A 16,949-nucleotide genomic window follows, 5' to 3' on the forward strand; every position below is an offset into this window, starting at 1 on the left:
ACAACAGATCACTATCACCTTGTTGGCTGAAAACAATAAAATTCATTATCTTGACATTCTAGAGGCCAGATGTTCATTATCAAGGTATCAGCAGGGCTGCATTTCCTCCAAAGGCTGGGAGTGGGGAGTAGAATCTCTTCCTTCACTTCTGGCCGCTCCAGGCACTCTTTAGCTTGTGGCTGCAGCACTCCAGTCTCTGCTTCAGTGGTCGCATAGCTTTCTCCTCTTCTCTGTGTCTGTCTTTTTCCTCTATTTGTTTATCTTATTAGAATACACATGATTACATTTAGGGCTCACCTGGGTAATCCAGAATGGTTTCCTAATCTCAAAATCCTCAAGTTAATCACATCTGTAAAGAATATCCTTTTCTGAAATAAGGTAATGTCCACAGATTCTTAAAATTAGGATACAGACATACCTTTTTGCGGGGAGGGGAGTACTGTTCAGCATGGTTGAAGGAGGCAACCAGCCTCCAGACCATGTGGCAGATCTCTGCTGACCAACAGGGATCTCTGGAGTAGACTGCATACTAGAGCTTTAGATGGAATTAGCCAGGCCTTGCTCTGTCTTTTGCTGGGGGCTACCATGAAGAGAATCGACTCTAAAGAAGCTTAAGAGTTGCCAGCCAAGGACAGTCCTCAAAGCCAAGCAATGAGGTTGTTTTTTTGAAGAGGGATCTGAGCAGCACATCTCTGCCACATTTCTGCCACAGTTCATCCCTTAAACTGTGCAAGAGGCAGTTTTCCAAGGCTCTGGTAGTCCCTTCTTCCTAAGGGAAAACCTAGAAGAAAGAGGGACAAACTGCAGCCCCTCATTGCTGCAGTTGGTCTTGGGGCTAACCCATGCTCATTGTCCCCTCTTTCACCAACCATTCTAAATTCTCTTTGCCCTCAGCTACTACCTTTGCTGGTCTGCGTAGCCTACCCAGTGGTAAACCCCTGGTAACTATGCCTATTTTAGACCAGGTTGCTGCTTTTGTCCAGTCATAGTCACAACTGCTTGAGGGGGTATTAAGAGGACCCCGGGTCCGTCAGGAATACGGTTCCACACATATTCCTCCCTCTCCCCACAATATAAAAGGAGCTCTTCCTCCTTCTGATGGTCAGGGTCAATTATCTCTGACAAGATGATGACTCCTCTTCTTGTCTGCTGACCTCTGAACACAAGGAGGCCAGAGTGCCCATGCAGCAACCAAATTTATAGTTTAGCAACATCTTTGCTGTGTCCCTGTTGAGAGTATATCCCTTTGTGGGGCCAGAACTTCTAACCCTTCAGAGCCGGGAGTTGTAGAGAAGGAGAAAAACTGTTAAGTGTATAATGTTGCCCAATCTAGTTGAATGTGAACTGTTTCTGATGGCCTTTTCTATTTGGGATTGAAAAGCATGCATTTGCCAAATTGGTGGTTGGGTACCATAAACCCGAGGCCATATTTATCTGCTCCCACAATGGTATTATGTCAGGCACAGCAGATATGATCAAGGTCATTACTTGGTTGTACTTATGGTAGTCTACAGTCATTTTCTAGGATTGATTCAGTTTTTTTAGGGACCAGACTAAGGAATTAAATGGAGATATGACAGAGACCACCATCCCTGCATCCTTTCATCTTTAATCTCCCTACTCCCCCGGGATGCAATACTGTTTTTGATTTACTTATCATAGCTAGCAATTTCTGAGACTTCCACTTGGCCTTCTCCATTATGACAACTCTTGTCTAAAACCCAAGGACCTAATGAGAAAGTTACATCAACTGCCAAGTATAATAATACCAATAATACATTTTTGGACAGGAAAAATGACCACTATGTGAGCCCATGGATCAATGGACGCACTATAAACCATACTTCCGCCAGGAGTCTATTTATTGCCTGACACTCATGTTCCCTACTTCTCACAGGAGCCCATGATGATGCTTTATGTCTTTACATATCAATGACAGTTCAGATCCTGCCTCCAACAGCTGTTGGAAGGTTTGGCCATTTTTATTTTCTCAGTGTAAAGTCAATCAAGTCAATGGCAATAGGTTCCTTTGGAGAAGGACATTGGGAATCATCACAGTGTGTACTTGCCGAGGTATTGTAGGGTCCTTCCCCTTGCAGACCTAGCTACCTCTTTAACCAACAGGTTTTGAATCTGAAAATCAGCTCAGGCCTGGAAATTTGGCAAAGTTATTATGACTCTTTATTGAGGCAACTGCCCTCAGCCTCCTGCTCACCCATTCTTCCTCTCTTTTGATTACATATATAACATATATGTAATACATGTAAAACATATGATAAACAGCACTCTTGCTGGCTGTCTATTTTGTTCCTAAGAATGCTAAGTTCTATTCACCATCTCTATGATGATCTGATGATCTATAGGTTAGGCCCTCTTAACTGCCACTCTGTTCTTGTTGGTTGTTATGATAATTATAATCACCTGGCTTCTGGTGGTTAAGTACCACCATCTGGCATCAATTGCTTTGGGAGAACCCACAAGCCCCACTGCCATCAGTGAGCCAAGTTCTGTGACAGACTCTTCTACTGTTAACACTGGCCCCACATTCCTGATGCCCTTGGTAAATGATGTGTCCTCTGATTGACTTTCTGGCCTCGCATAATACACCCATTCCTGCAATCGTACTTCCCCGAGCCTTTTAACCACTTCCCCTGTGTCTTCCATGGCAAGCAGGCATTTCAGCCTCTCAGTGGGGGTCTCACTTTCTCTAGGCTTCTAGGAGCTACCCTAGCAGCAAGTTTTCAGAAGCAAGTTTGCATCATTTCCTGGGGCATTAAATCCTGTATCTCAACAAAGTGACAAGTGAACTCAAGTTAAAAAAAAAAAAAAAAAAAGGCAACACTCCCTTATCCAGACTTATGCTCCAGCCATCTTGATCAAGCACTCTGATCCCTGATGGCTCACCCTGATGCCATCTTGCAACTCCTTTGGGCTGTGGTCACTTTTCTCCTTATCAGGCCCAGCATATTCCCGGCTCAGATGTGTTGTGATTTGTGCTAATGTCCAGGAGTGGAGGAGGGAGCCACCTATTCCCTTTTTGGGGAAAGCTCCTTGTATCATCTTTCGACACAATGAATGTGCTAGCTCTTAATTGCGAAGGGTGAGCCACCCCTACAGGCTCAGAAGGTTCAGAGGAATCTAGGAACATCCATCCAAATGTTTCAATCCCATGTGTTAGAATCCCAGGTTTTGCCAACTAGGGCCCTGACTTTGGTCTAACAGCCGTGCTTCGGTTGAGCATTCAATTGTCTTTGAAATTTAGTAACTCTATTAGATCCTGTGCCTCATCTTCAGCTTTTTCTGCTCACTCACAGTAAGAGAGATTCTTTGTAGAAACTCTTTGCATACTTAGTTTCAGTGGTTTGTTAACTATTCTCAGATTTTCATTATCCTAATGTAGGGCATCAATGTCACTTAGTAATAATCAGCAAATTCTATTATTCTCATACTTAGAGATTCCCCTACATTCCAATGCTTGAAACAATGCATTCCTCTCTACCTACATGCCATCCCAGTCTACCACTGGTGAACCTTTTAACAACTGGACCTCCATCTCATGCCATGGGCTGTCTGTATATCACCTACCAACAGGCATGGTGTCCTTACAACCAGTGAAGCAGTGAGTGATCCAGTTCCCAAGCCTTTATCTTACCACATGCTCTCTCAAACCATTCTTGTCACCAACTCTTGCAAGTTGGGTGGAGTGCAGATCTTGGCTCACTGCAACCTCTGCCCCAGGCTCAAGTGATCCTCCTGCCTCAGCCTCCTGAGTATCTGGGACTACAGGAGCACTCCACTGCATCCAACTAATTTTTGTATTTTTTGGTAGAAATGGGGTCTCACCATGTTGCCCAGGCTGGTCTCAAACTCCTGGGCTCAAGTGATCCACCTGTCTCAGCCTCCGAATGTGCTTGGATTACAGGTGTGAGCCACTGCACCCAGCCAACAATGAGTTTTTTTTAAAGTAAGTCTTTCTCATGCCACATTTGGCACACAATTATGCTAAAAAACATTCGCTGTTTATTTGCAATGCAAATTTAACTCGCTGTCTTGTGTTTTTATTTGCTGAATCTGGCAACTCTAGCTGAGGGTAACTCTAAGATGTGCCTGCTCTCAGATACCACTGCTTTGCCCAGCCATTGTCTAGGAGTCACTGTAAGAATGCGTGGTCTTGGCCTGAAAACTGGGGAAGACTGAAAGGTGCTAAGTACTGGGGGCTGTCAGCTAGCTACACTCTTGAGAGCTGGGCAGCAAGTACTTTCTTGAAGGGAGAACTGATCTGCCACATTTATTTTCAATTTAACTGTTGTCTCTCTTGCTAGATGTAAGCCCAATGAGGCTGAGAATTTTCTTGTTTATTGTCATATTCCCAGTGCCTAACAGTGCTTGGCTTATGGTAGATGCTTCATTGTTACTTCTTAAAGTGAACTATAGGTAAGGCTTCAAGAAGCTGGGGCATTTAGGGAGAACAGAAAGAAGTTCTCTTCTTCTGTCCCCACAGTCACACTCTGAGTTCTGCCGACTCTTCGATGGCCTTCCCTGCTGAGTGTACAGTAAACACAGTTGATATGGTTTGGCTGTGTCTCCACCCAAGTCTCATCTTGAATTGTAGTTCCTGTAATCCCCATGTATTGTTGGAGGGACGTGATGGGAGGTAATTGAATCATGGGGGCGATTACCTTCATGTCGATTACCTTCATGGATAGTGAGCAAGTATCCATGACCTGGATATAAGACATAGAGTCCAAGGAGATTATTCCAGAGCTTTAAGATTTAACTATTGCCCTGTTGGATTCTGGACTTGCATGGGGCCTGTAGCCTCTTTGTTTTGGCCAATTTCTTCCATTTGGAATGAGTGTATTTGCCCAATGCCTATAGCCCCATTGTATCTAGGAAGTAACTAATTTGCTTTTGATTTTACAGGCTCATAGGTGGAAGGGACTTGCCTTGTCTCAGATGAGACTGGACTTGAACTTTTGAGTTAATGCTGAAATGAGTTAAGTCTTTCAGGGAACTGTTGAAAAAGCATGATTGTGTTTTGAAATGTGAGGACATGAGATTGGGAGGGGCTGGGGTGGAATGATATCACTTGACTGTGTCCCCACCCAAATCTCATCTGTAGTTCTCATATTCCTCATGTGTCAAGGGAGGGATCTGGTGGGTGGTAATTTAATCATGGGGGGTGGTTACCTCCGTGCTGTTCTCATGATAGTGAGTGAGTTCTCATGAGATCTGATGGTTTTATAAGGGGCTTTCCCCACCTTCACTCTGAACTTCTCCTTGCTGCCACCATGTGAAGAAGGACTTGTTTGCCTCTCCTAATGTCATGATTGTCAGTTTCCTGAGACATCCCTAGTCATGCTGAACTGTGAGTCAATTAAACTTCTTTCCTGTATAAATTACCCAGTTTTGGGTATATCTTTATTAGAAGTATGAGAATGGACTAACACAACAGGTAACAGGTGGAAGGTCAACTCTAGGTTGTATGGTCTGAGTTCACAGTCACTGAATTCTTCATCAGAGTTAATTATTTGTAAAATTAGCTAAATGGTTTCTAGGTAAGCAAAGTAGTTTCTAGTGGAGGAATCTCAAGAGAGACCTTACGTGTGAGGTCAGTGTTTGTTGCTAATGTGTCCATGTCTGCTTACATCCATATATATGTCCTATGGAGGACTCAACTCAGCAGACCCTGAACAAAACTTATTTTCTTTTGTTCTACTATGGAGTCTTCCATTACGTCTTTTCTATCATATAAGCCAGATTTCCTTGCCCCACTCAGCTGCCATATGCAGCTTCTAGCTTTCAACTAAGGTCTGCAGATTTCTGTCTCATTTTCTCTCTGATAACCAAATCTTCCTCTCTATTACTGCTGCACTGTTGTAGTTTTGATCTTCATCGTCTATAACTTACCAGTATATGAACTACACCAGTTGGTCTCCCTGTCTTTGGTATTACCCTTTCTCCAATCCATCTTCCGCACTGTTGTCAGGCATTTAGCTTTGAAACATTAAAATAAAGTGCATCAAATCAAATCAATCAAATTATGTTATTTTTCTTTTCCCTCAAATCTCTCCCCTTTATCCCGGAACATGTCCAAACTCCATCTTATTACTCTGCTTGCCAGAAAAGTCTTTACTCTACTTTTAAATATACAATCTGATTATATCACACTTTTACTTTACTGGATCCCCATTACTGGTAGGATAAAGTCCAGCCCTTTCTGCATGAATTACAAGGCTCTCTGTGGTCTGGACTTGCTATAGTTTGTGCTGTATCCTCCCTCACATCTTCTGCTATGATTTACAATCTCATGAACACATCATACTCTATCATATCTACCAGCCTTTGTTCAAACTAGTCCCTCTGTCTGAAATTACTCTTCTTCTACCCTTCTTGTTGTCTGAATCAGTACTTCTCAAACTTTAATGTGGTACCAATCACCCGAAGATTTTTTAAAAATTCAAATGCTGATTCATTACATCTGGAGTGGGGCCCCTATTCTGTATTTCTTTCTTTTTTTTTTTTCTTTTGAGATGGAGTCTCACTCTGTTGCCAGGCTGGAGTGTAGTGGCATGATCTCAGCTCACTGCAAACTCTGCCTCCCAGGTTCAAGCGATTCTCCTGCCTCCGCCTCCTGAGTAGCTGGGACTACAAGCAGGTGCCACCATACCCAGCCAATTTTTTTTTTTTTTTTGAGACAGTCTTGCTCTGTCACCAGGCTGGAGTGCAGTTGCACAATTTGGCTCACTGCAACCTTTGCCTCCTGAGTTCAAACAATTCTCCTGCCTCAGTCTCCCTAGTAGCTGGGACTACAGGTGTGTGCCACCGCACCTGGCTAATTATTATATGTTTAGTAGAGATAGGGTTTCACCATGTTGGCCAGAATAGTCTCTACCTCTTGACCTCATGATCAGCCCACCTCGGCCTACCAAAGACCTGGGATTACAGGCATGAGCCACTGCACCTGGCCCCTATTCTGTATTTCTAACAGGTAATGCTGATGGTGCTGGCTCATAAACCACACTTTGAATAGCAGAGGCCTAGATAACACTTACCATTCAAATGTCAATAAAGGATTATCACCTCTCTGAAGACTTCCCTGAATCTTCCAGAAAATAATTGACTACTTATTTTTTCCTATGCCTACAGTTTCCTATGACCTTTATCAAAACACTGGTGACATTTTACTGCATTTTTATTCAGTGTCTGTTTTCATCTTCTAGACTTGGAGCAGGAACCATATTTAATTCATCTTTGGATTGCACACTCTCAGCACAGTGCCTAGCATGTAATAGGTATTCAGTAAGAGTGTCGAATGAATGAGTATTGGGTCATCCTCAGAAAAATGAAAAGTAAATTAACATTTAGGATTCTCATTCTCCTCAACTTTCTGATGTAAGACTTAAGTATGTTAAATTACAATGTTTTTGGTTGCAAACATCAGATACTGATATGGTTTGAATCTATGTCTCCACTTAAATCTCATGTTGAATTGTAGAGGTGGGGCCAAATGGTGGAGGTGGAGCCTGGTGGGAAGTGATTGGATCATGGGGGTGGAGCCTTTATGAACAGTTTTGCACTCTTTGGTGCTGTTTCTGTGATAGAGTTTTTTGAGATCTGGTTATTTAAAAGTGTGTGGCAACTCACCCTCTCTCTCTTCCTTTTTCTCTGGCCATGTAATATGGCTGCTCCTGCTTTGCCTTCTGCCATAAGTAAAGGCTCCCTGTTTCTTCCCCAAAAGCAGAAGCTGCCCTACTTCCTGTACAGCCTGCTGAACTGCAAGTGAATTAGACCCTTTTTCTTTATAAATTTCTCAGTCTTAGGTATATTTTATAGCAGTGCAAGAATGGACTAATACAGAAAATTGGTACCAAGGAATGGGGCATTGCTATAAAGGTATCTGAAAATGTGAAGCAGCTTTGGAACTGGGTAAGAAGCAGATGTTGAAAGAGTGTGGAGGGCTCAAAAGACAGGAAGATGAGGGACAATTTGGAACTTCCTAGAGACTTGTTAAATTGTTGTGACAAAAATGGTGGTAGTGATAGGGACAATGAAGGTCAGGCTGAGAGGCTTTCAGGTGGAGATGAAGAACTAATTGGGAACTGGAGCAAAGATCATGTTTGTTACACATTAGCAAAGAACCTGGCAACATTGTGCCCCTGCCCAAGAGATCTATGGAACTTTGTCCTTGAGAGTGATGATTTAGGGTATCTGGCAGAAGAAATTTCTTTTTTTTTTTTTAATTTCTTTTTTTTTTTTTTTTTTTTTGAGACGGAGTTTCGCTCTTGTTACCCAGGCTGGAGTGCAATGGCGCGATCTCGGCTCACCGCAACCTCCGCCTCCCGGGTTCAGGCAATTCTCCTGCCCTAGCCTCCTGAGTCACTGGGATTACAGGCATGCGCCACCATGCCCAGCTAATTTTTTGAATTTTTTTAGTAGAGACGGGGTTTCACCATGTTGACCACGATGGTCTCGATCTCTTGACCTCGTGATCCACCCGCCTCGGCCTCCCACAGTGCTGAGATTACAGGCTTGAGCCACCGCGCCCGGCACAGAAGAAATTTCTAAGCAGCAGTGTTCAGGATGTTGCCTGGCTGCTTCTAACAGCCCATGCCCACATGCATGAGTGAAGAAATGACATATTTAAAGAAGAAGCAGAGCATAAAAGTTTGTGAAATTTGAAGCCTGGCCATGTGATAGCAAATAAAAAGCCCATTTCCAGGGGAACAATTCAAGCCAGCTGCAGAAATCTGTATAACTGAAAGAAAGGCAAATAATGACAGCCAAGACAATGGGTAAAAGTCTCAAAGGCATTTCAGAGACCTTTGTGACAGCCTTTCCCATCACAAGCCTGGGGGGCTAGGAAGAAAGAATGGTTTCTTGGGCTAGGCCAAGGGGCCCAATACCCTGCACAGTCTTGGGACACTGCTGCCTGCATCCCAGCTGCACCAGCTCCAGTTGTGGCTAAAAGGGGCCCAGGGCCAATGCTTCACAGGTGCAAGCTTAAGCCTTGGCAATTTCCATGTGGTATTAAGCCTGCAAGTGCACAGAACGCAAGAGCTGAGGCTTGGAGGCCTCTATCTAGATTTCAGAGGATGTATGTATGGGAAAGCCTGGATGTCCTGGAAAAAGCCTGCTGAAGGGGTGTAGCCCTCATGGAGAGCCTCTACTAGGGGAGTGCAGGGGGGAAATGTAGGGTTGGGGCTTCCACCGAGGCACTGCCTAGTGGAGCTATGAGAAGATGGCCACTATACTCCAGACTCTGAAATGGTAGAGCCACTGACGGTTTGCACTGTGCACCAGGAAAAACTGCAGGGACTCAATGCCAGCCAATGACAGTAACTGTGGGAGCCAAATCCTGCAAAACCACAGGTATAGGGCTGCCTAAGCCCTTGGGAATCAAAGGATTCCATGTCCCACATCCAGGGCACAATGATGCAAGGAAAATCCTCCCAAGTAGAAGAGACTTACCTTGTCTCAGGTGTGACTTTGGACTTTTGAGTTAAAGCTGAAATGAGTTAAGACTTTGGAGACTGTTGAGAAGCGATGATTGTATTTTGCAATGTGAAGACATGAGACTTGGGAAGGGCCAGACACAGAATTTTATGGTTTGGATCTGTATCCCCACCCAAATCTCATATTGAACTGTAATCCCCAAAGATGGAAGTGGGACCTGGTAAGCAGTATTTGGATCATGGGGATGGATCCTTAATGAACATCCCTTTGGTGCTGTTCTCATAATAGAGTTCTCATGAGATCTGGTTGTTTAAAACTGTGCAGCACTTCCCCTCACCTTCCTCTTGCTCTAGACATGTAAGATGCCTGCTCCTGCTTTCCCTTCCACTATGAGTAAAAGCTCCCTGAAGCCTCCCTAGAAGCAGAAACCACTATGCTTCCTGTACAGCCTGCAGAACCATGAGCCTATTAAACCTCCTTTATTTATATATTACCCAGTCTCTGTTTTTTTTTTTTTATAGCAACGTAAAGCTGGACTCACACAGAGACCCAACTCACATTTGCCTTCTCTGACTGGTTCAGGTGGCTGGGAAGGATACTGAGAAGCTCACAGAACTGAAGAAAGAGGTGAACAATCAGGATGTTGGAAGGCTGGGCCCAGAGACATAAGAGATATCAGAAACAGGCACTTGTTGGCCTTTTCCTTAGGAGGTGCCATTGGTTGGCTCATGTGAGTTGCCTTCTGTGCATCTCTCATTTCTGTTGGTCTCTGCTTCTTTTTATGTTGACCTTTTAATTTCCTGCTACAGACAGGCCTATTTTAGGTTGCTGGGCGTTGGATTCTCAACAGACCAAATTTAGTATCACAGCAAAGAAGAGTCATGTGTTCACCCCTGTGGCCATAACAGCATATGAATGGTGAGAAGTAGTGCATGTATGCATGTATGTATGCATGTGTATTTATGTACAGATGGGCCTTTGTGAGGTGTGAGGAAGACAGTGTATTAACAGAAGAAATGAGGTGGATATCTTACTATTTTAAAAAGAATAGCCACTCTAGTCAACTAAATTACCTGCAGGTCAGAAAAATTGTTGTCAGCATAAAGTAAGGAAAAGGGAGGGAGACAGATGGGCTGAGAGAAGGACAAATGCAGGGATGCTAAATTCATCTTCTGCTGTCTGCTCCCACTAGTGGCAAATACCGGTGCAGTCTGTTTAGAGTATCTGTGAACCAAATCTCCATGCATGTCAGTATCCTCTCATGAGGGTCATTCAAGCCATGTGCAACATTCATTAGTAGCACTGCAGAAGGCTTACAGTAGCAAGGCATAACTTTTGAATCACTTACTAGCTTTAGTTTTCTCATATATAAAATGTGACTAATAATAATGCCCACCTCACAGAGGTGTCACGAAGCTTAAAGCGAATCAGGCATGCAAAGCACTAACTTTTACTGAGCTAAAAGCAAGCAATGCAAAGTAGGATCACAGTTCCTCTTAAAAAGTTCTGAGGAGGTAAGGAATTCATCCTAGGTCAGATAACTTGTGGTTTAGAGAACAGGGTTTTAAACTCAAAGTATGTCTGATTTCTGGGCCTGTGTTCTTTTCACTAGCTCCATAAAGATGCAACATTTTCATATGGAGGTTTGAAGTTTGACAGGAGCAATTTCTCCCTCCTTTCACAGCTCGTTATTACACAACAGCACAGTTTGACCACAACTCCCCTGAAAGTCATGGGGAGAGTGGAAAGACCTACAGTGAAAAGTGTTTACTGAGGACCACACATTGTAACTCTATCATTAGAATTAAGTCTTTAGAAACAAATGAGGAAAAACTGGGAGTTTTTAATACAAGCAATGGTATACATAAAAGAAGTGCTTATTTTATGAAAAGAAAATAATCTAGCAATATTCCACCTTAAATAAGGAATTTTCTTCTGATGTCTGTGTTTAGGTTATTTGCTTTGTAGCTGTTCTGTTGCCAATTTTAACAGTAATTCCCTCTCCATGTTACTATCTTACTCCAATTGCTTGGCTACCTCTGGAAATGCAAACTAATTTTAATATGAGTTTAAGCAAAAACAGTGCAGGATCAGTTGGCTGCTAAAAAGAAATACCATGACCACATACTTAAATGAATGAGAAGAACATGGGGGATTATCCTGTAGTGTATATTAGCCTGGGAAGGCTTTCTTAGGGCCATGACATCTACAGATAAATAATTCTCCATTTTCAGTTGTCTCTGTTAATGTATGTCTGCTGAAGGTCTTTGGCCGAGAATAGCAGTCCACTTTGGCCAATCACTCTATCACACTGTCAACCTTGTGATTAACTCTAAGATAAAAACAAACAAAATGAAACCCAAACAAACAAAATGAAACCTTCAAAGCAAAATCCAGAAACAAGACAAAGGAAATATCTCTCTTGAACCCTATTTTGTGGTTATTTTAACATATTTTCCATATTTACATATTTTGTAAACATTTTGTATTTATCATCACTCTCTGTACCATCAAGAAAAAGTAATGAAAATGAACAGTACACATCTCGTGCTTAATGTCTTTAGCCACACTGAAATTGTCTTTGGAATAATCCTAGTGGTTTGCAAGCAGCTGTGATCGCTGAGTGAAGAGATTCTTAAGCATCTAAAGAAAAAACAAGAGGAACTGCCACACCCTGGGCACACACAAGAGCCAGGCAAAAGCCAGAAGCTTTGTATCTTTCAATTCATTTGATCCTAACAGCAACTTTGTGAGGTAGGACTTTTCCTTATGCCCATTTTACAGATGAGGAAATCAAGGCTTAGGTCCTCTAACTAGTAAATGGGAACTGTGACTTCAATCCATATAAAACAATAAAACAATGGCCAACATTTGTATTAGGCTATTTTTGCATCATTATAAAGGAATACGTGAGACTGAGTAATTTATAAAGAAAATAGGTTTAACTGGCTCATGGTTCTGTAGGCTATATACGAAACAGGGCCAGCATCGCTTGGCTTCTGGTGAGGGTGTCAGGAAGTTTACAGTCACAGTGGAAGGTGAAACAGTGCTGGGCACACCACATGGTGACAGCAAGAGCCAGGAGGTAGGGATGTGGGGAGGGGAGGTGCCAGGCTCTTTAAACAACCAGTATCTCATGTGAACTAACAGAGTGAGAACTCACTTATTACTATGGGGAGGACAACAAACCATCCATAAGCGATCCACCCCCATGATCCAAACACCTCCCACCAGGCCCCACCCCCAACATTGGGGATTACATTTCAACATGAGATTTGGAGGGGACAAACGTCCAAACTGTACCAACATTTATTAAGCATTTATCATTTTCCAAGAGCTCTAACAGTTTGGCATGCATTAACTCATTTAAGCGCCATAAAATCTCTGAAAGGTAGAAACTGTATATAAAGACTTCAATTTAGCAGATGAGGATACTGAGAGACAGAGTGTTGTCCCTCGAATGCATAGCTTAAAGCCTGATCTCTGCAGGGGTTGGAGCAGCTTCCTCCTTTGTGATTTTCATCTGCTTCAGTTGTATTCAGCTCCCAGAGACTATCATCTGCCCCTGCCAGTTGTAGAGCAGACAGGATTCAGAGTGTCAGTTGTATAAGCTCTATTGTGACCTCTTCTGGCAATTAGAAAACAATTATACTTAGCTATAGCATATTCATTGGGGGACAGGGTGTTTCAAAAGTTGAGTCCAAAAAAAGCATTTTTTAAGGAAGACAACATAGGATCATACTCAATATTTCCTTCTAAAATGTCATTCTTAGCTCTTCTGCCTGAGAGTTACACTGTTGAGAGAAAATGTTGAGACCGCACCTGCCTTAAGTGTTGCAGAATGTTGCTACCTTTGCTGTGGCAATTTTCTGCCCAGAGAAGTGGAAAAGATCATGCCCTGGGCAACTGGTCAGGCCAAAAGATCCCCAAGGTCACTTCCAAGGAAAATTAATATGTCTGGGAGACACAGGAGACTAACGACCCAGGGAGTTCAGTCAATACTGAGCCAGTGTCGGCTCTTCTCTGGCTGTTGCAGGACATCATTGACCCTTGTTAATGTTAAAGGCCAGTGCATACCAGTGCTGGTTATATTTACACAACGGGCTAAAATTAGCTGGCATGCTCTCCTGGCAACTGGAAAGATATAAGGCTCCCAATTTATCTAGCAATGCTAATTTGGGCAAAACCAAAAATGGTTCTTTGGCTGTTCTCAGTGCATAGGCATTCCACAGCAACAACAGCCTTTTCCTTCCTCTTCCTCTTCTCTACATTTAAGGAAATTTCAAATATAAAGCCAGGCTGATTTTGGTTCTGGACAACTACTACAAATATGGAAACCTAAAAGGCGTCTTATAAACAGAAGGCTTTAGGGGCTTCTCTGTGTTAGAAACAGAACAAAAATAAGGTAAAAACTTTTACTATTTTCCATTAACACTGGAAGAAGTGAACTTAGAAGGACACCAGTTGGCACATTAGCATTGTGAAGCTAGAACCTTCAGGGGTGGGGTGAATGAAGGCTTTGAATGTCACTCAGGATGGAAGCAGACCTAGATCTACCTTTGGCTGGAATTGTGAATGTCTTCACCTCTTCGAAGTGCCTATAATCTGTCTTGAAGAAGAGTACAGCTCCGCATGTATAGACTGAACATGAAAGGGTGATAGGATTAATTATTAATGCTCACTAAAGAGTAATATTAGGACCTGGGGCAAGTATTTGTGATACATTCAACAGACTGCAGATTGGAAGGCAGAGTAGAGAAATGACAAGAACCCAGACTTGAGTTCAAGCTCCATGGTTTCCTTGGGTAGCAGGTAGTTGACCTGAAATTACTGTCCAATCCTAGACTTATCTTTAAAGGGTTATCAGGGAAACCAGTGATGGTGAAATGTAAATTGAGTATCTGGTGTCTGAAACTAAATGACAAAACAGGCAAGATATAGAAGGAAAAGCATTTGAAAGAATAAGTAAGGTTTCAATAAAGTGTAACAATTATTATATTAAGGGTGTTGTAGAAAGAGACCATAAAATGAAAAAAAAAAAAAAAAAACATTCTCATTAGGGGATTTAAAAATATGTGTCTAATTTACAGAACATTCTACCTAACAGCTGCAGAATATACATTCTTTTCATCAGAACATGAAATATTCTCCAAGATAGAACATATGTTAGGACACAAAAGGAGTCTCAACAAATTTTTAAAAATTGAAATCATATCAAGCATCTTCTCAGATCACAGTAGAATAAAGCTAGAGAAACTTCAGAAACTGTATAAATACATAGAAATGAAACAACAGGCTCTTGAATGACCATTGAGTCAGTGAATGAATTAAAACAGAGATGAAAACATTTTGAAACAAATAAAAATGGAAGCACAACATACCAAAACCTGTGCAATATGGTAGAGACAGTGCTAGGAAGGAAGTTTATAGCATTAAATGCCTACATTAATAAAGTAGAAAGCTTACAAATTAATAATCTAATAATGTACCTCATGGAATTAAGGACAAATCAAACTCATATTAGCAGAAGAAAAGAAATAAAGATCAGAGCAAAGCTAAAAGAAATAGAGACTAAAAAAATACGAAGGATTAATGAAATGAAAAGTTGGTTCTTCAAAAAGACAAAACCATAAACCACTGACTAGACTAACAAAAAAAAAAAAAAAAAAAGAAGACCCAAGTAAATAAAGTCAGAAATGATAGCAAAGACATTAAAACTAATACCATAGAAATATAAAGAATCATCAGGTACTACTATAAACAACTATACACTTATAAACTAGAAATCTAGAGGAAATTGCCACATTCTTAGAAATATACAATCTCCCAAGATAGAACCAGGAAGAAATAGAAAACTTGAACAGAACAGGTTTAATGAGCAGCGAGACTGAATCATTAAAAAAACAAAACAAAACAAAACAAAACCAACAAAGAAAAGCCTAGGGCCCGCTGAATTCACAGTTAAAGTCTACCAAATGTATAAAGAGTAACTAATACTAATCCTACTAAAACTATTCCAAATAATTGAGAAAAAGGGATTCTACTGTAATTCATTCTATGAGACCAGTATCACTCTGATACTAAAACCAGATAATGACACAACGAAAAGAAAAAACTACAAACCAATTCCCCTGGTAAGCATAGACACAAAAATTCTCACCAAAATACTAGCACATAAAATCCAATAACACAGCAAAAAGATAATACACCATGATCAAGTGGGATTTATATCAGGGATGCAAGGAAGATTCAACATATGTAAATCAATAAATGTGATGCATAAACATAAAATCAAGGACAAAAACTATGTGATTATCTCAATAGACACAGAAAAAGCATTTGATAAAATTCAGCATCCCTTCGTGATAAAAACTCTCAATCATCTGGTATAGAAGGAACATACCTCAAAGTAAAGGCTGTATAGAATAAACCCACAGCTAACATCTTACTGGAATAGGGAAAAGTTGAAAGCATTTTCTCTAAGAACTGGAACAAGATGAGGATACCCATTTTCACCACTCCTACTCACTGCAGTACTGCAATTCCTAGCCAGAGCAATCAGGCAAGAGAAAGAAATAAAGGGCATCCAAGTCAGAAAAAAGGAAGCCAAACTATCCCTGTTTGCTGATGATATGATGTTACATCTAGAAAACCTAAGTACTCCACCAAAAAAACTTCTAGATTTGATCAGTGAATTCAGTAAATTTGAAGGATAAAAAAATCAATATGCAAAACCAGTAGCATTTCCATACACCAGTAATGATCTAGCTCTGAAAGAAATCAAGAAGGCAAGCTCATTTACAATAGCAACAAAAAAACCTAGAAATAAATTTAACTAAGGTGGTGGAAGATCTCTACAGGAAAAACAACAAAACACTGATGAAACAAATTACAGATGACACAAACACATGCAATGAAACATCCCATGCTCATAGATCAGAAGAATTTATATTGTTAAAATGGCCACAGTGCCCAAAGCAACCTACAGATTAAATGCAACCTTTATCAAAATACCAAGGTTGCCGGGCTTGGTGGTGCACATCTGTAATCCCAGCACTATGGGAGGCCGAAGCTGGTGGATCACTTGAGGTCAGGAGTTTGAGACCAGCCTGACCAATGTGGTAAAACCCTGTCTCTCCTAAAACAAAACTTAGCCAAGCATGGCAATGGTCTCCTGTAATCCCAGCTACTTGGGAGGCTGAGGCAGAAGAATCATGTAAGCCTGGGAGACAGTGAACTGAGATCGTGGCACTGGCACTTCAGCCTGTACAGCAGAGTGAAGCTCCATCTAAAACAAAACAAAACAAAGCAAAACAAAACAAAACAAAACAAAACAGAATAAAACAAAATATCAATGTCATTTTCCACAGAAGTAGAAAAAAATCCTAAATTCATATAGATTCAAAAAAGAGCCAGAATAGCCAAAGCAATCCAAAGGAAAAAGAACAATGATAGAGGTACCATATTACAGGTTCAAAGTATGTTACAAGGCT

General features: G+C 41.4%; 1 long non-coding RNA gene across 1 annotated transcript; it reads right to left on the bottom strand.

Moving 5' to 3' along the window:
* Nucleotides 1-4,914: 4,914 nt before the first annotated feature.
* LOC116528457 lies at nucleotides 4,915-9,539 on the bottom strand. Its single transcript, XR_004259035.1, has 2 exons — nucleotides 9,472-9,539; nucleotides 4,915-4,946 (listed from the first exon to the last, which is right to left on the bottom strand). It is a non-coding gene; the product is annotated as an uncharacterized LOC116528457 (long non-coding RNA).
* Between the last annotated feature and the right edge of the window lie 7,410 nt (nucleotides 9,540-16,949).

The sequence above is a fragment of the Sapajus apella genome, unplaced genomic scaffold, assembly GCF_009761245.1.
Source record: "Sapajus apella isolate SASKATOON/1434 unplaced genomic scaffold, GSC_monkey_1.0 scaffold58, whole genome shotgun sequence".
Classification (NCBI taxonomy): Eukaryota; Metazoa; Chordata; class Mammalia; order Primates; family Cebidae; genus Sapajus; species Sapajus apella.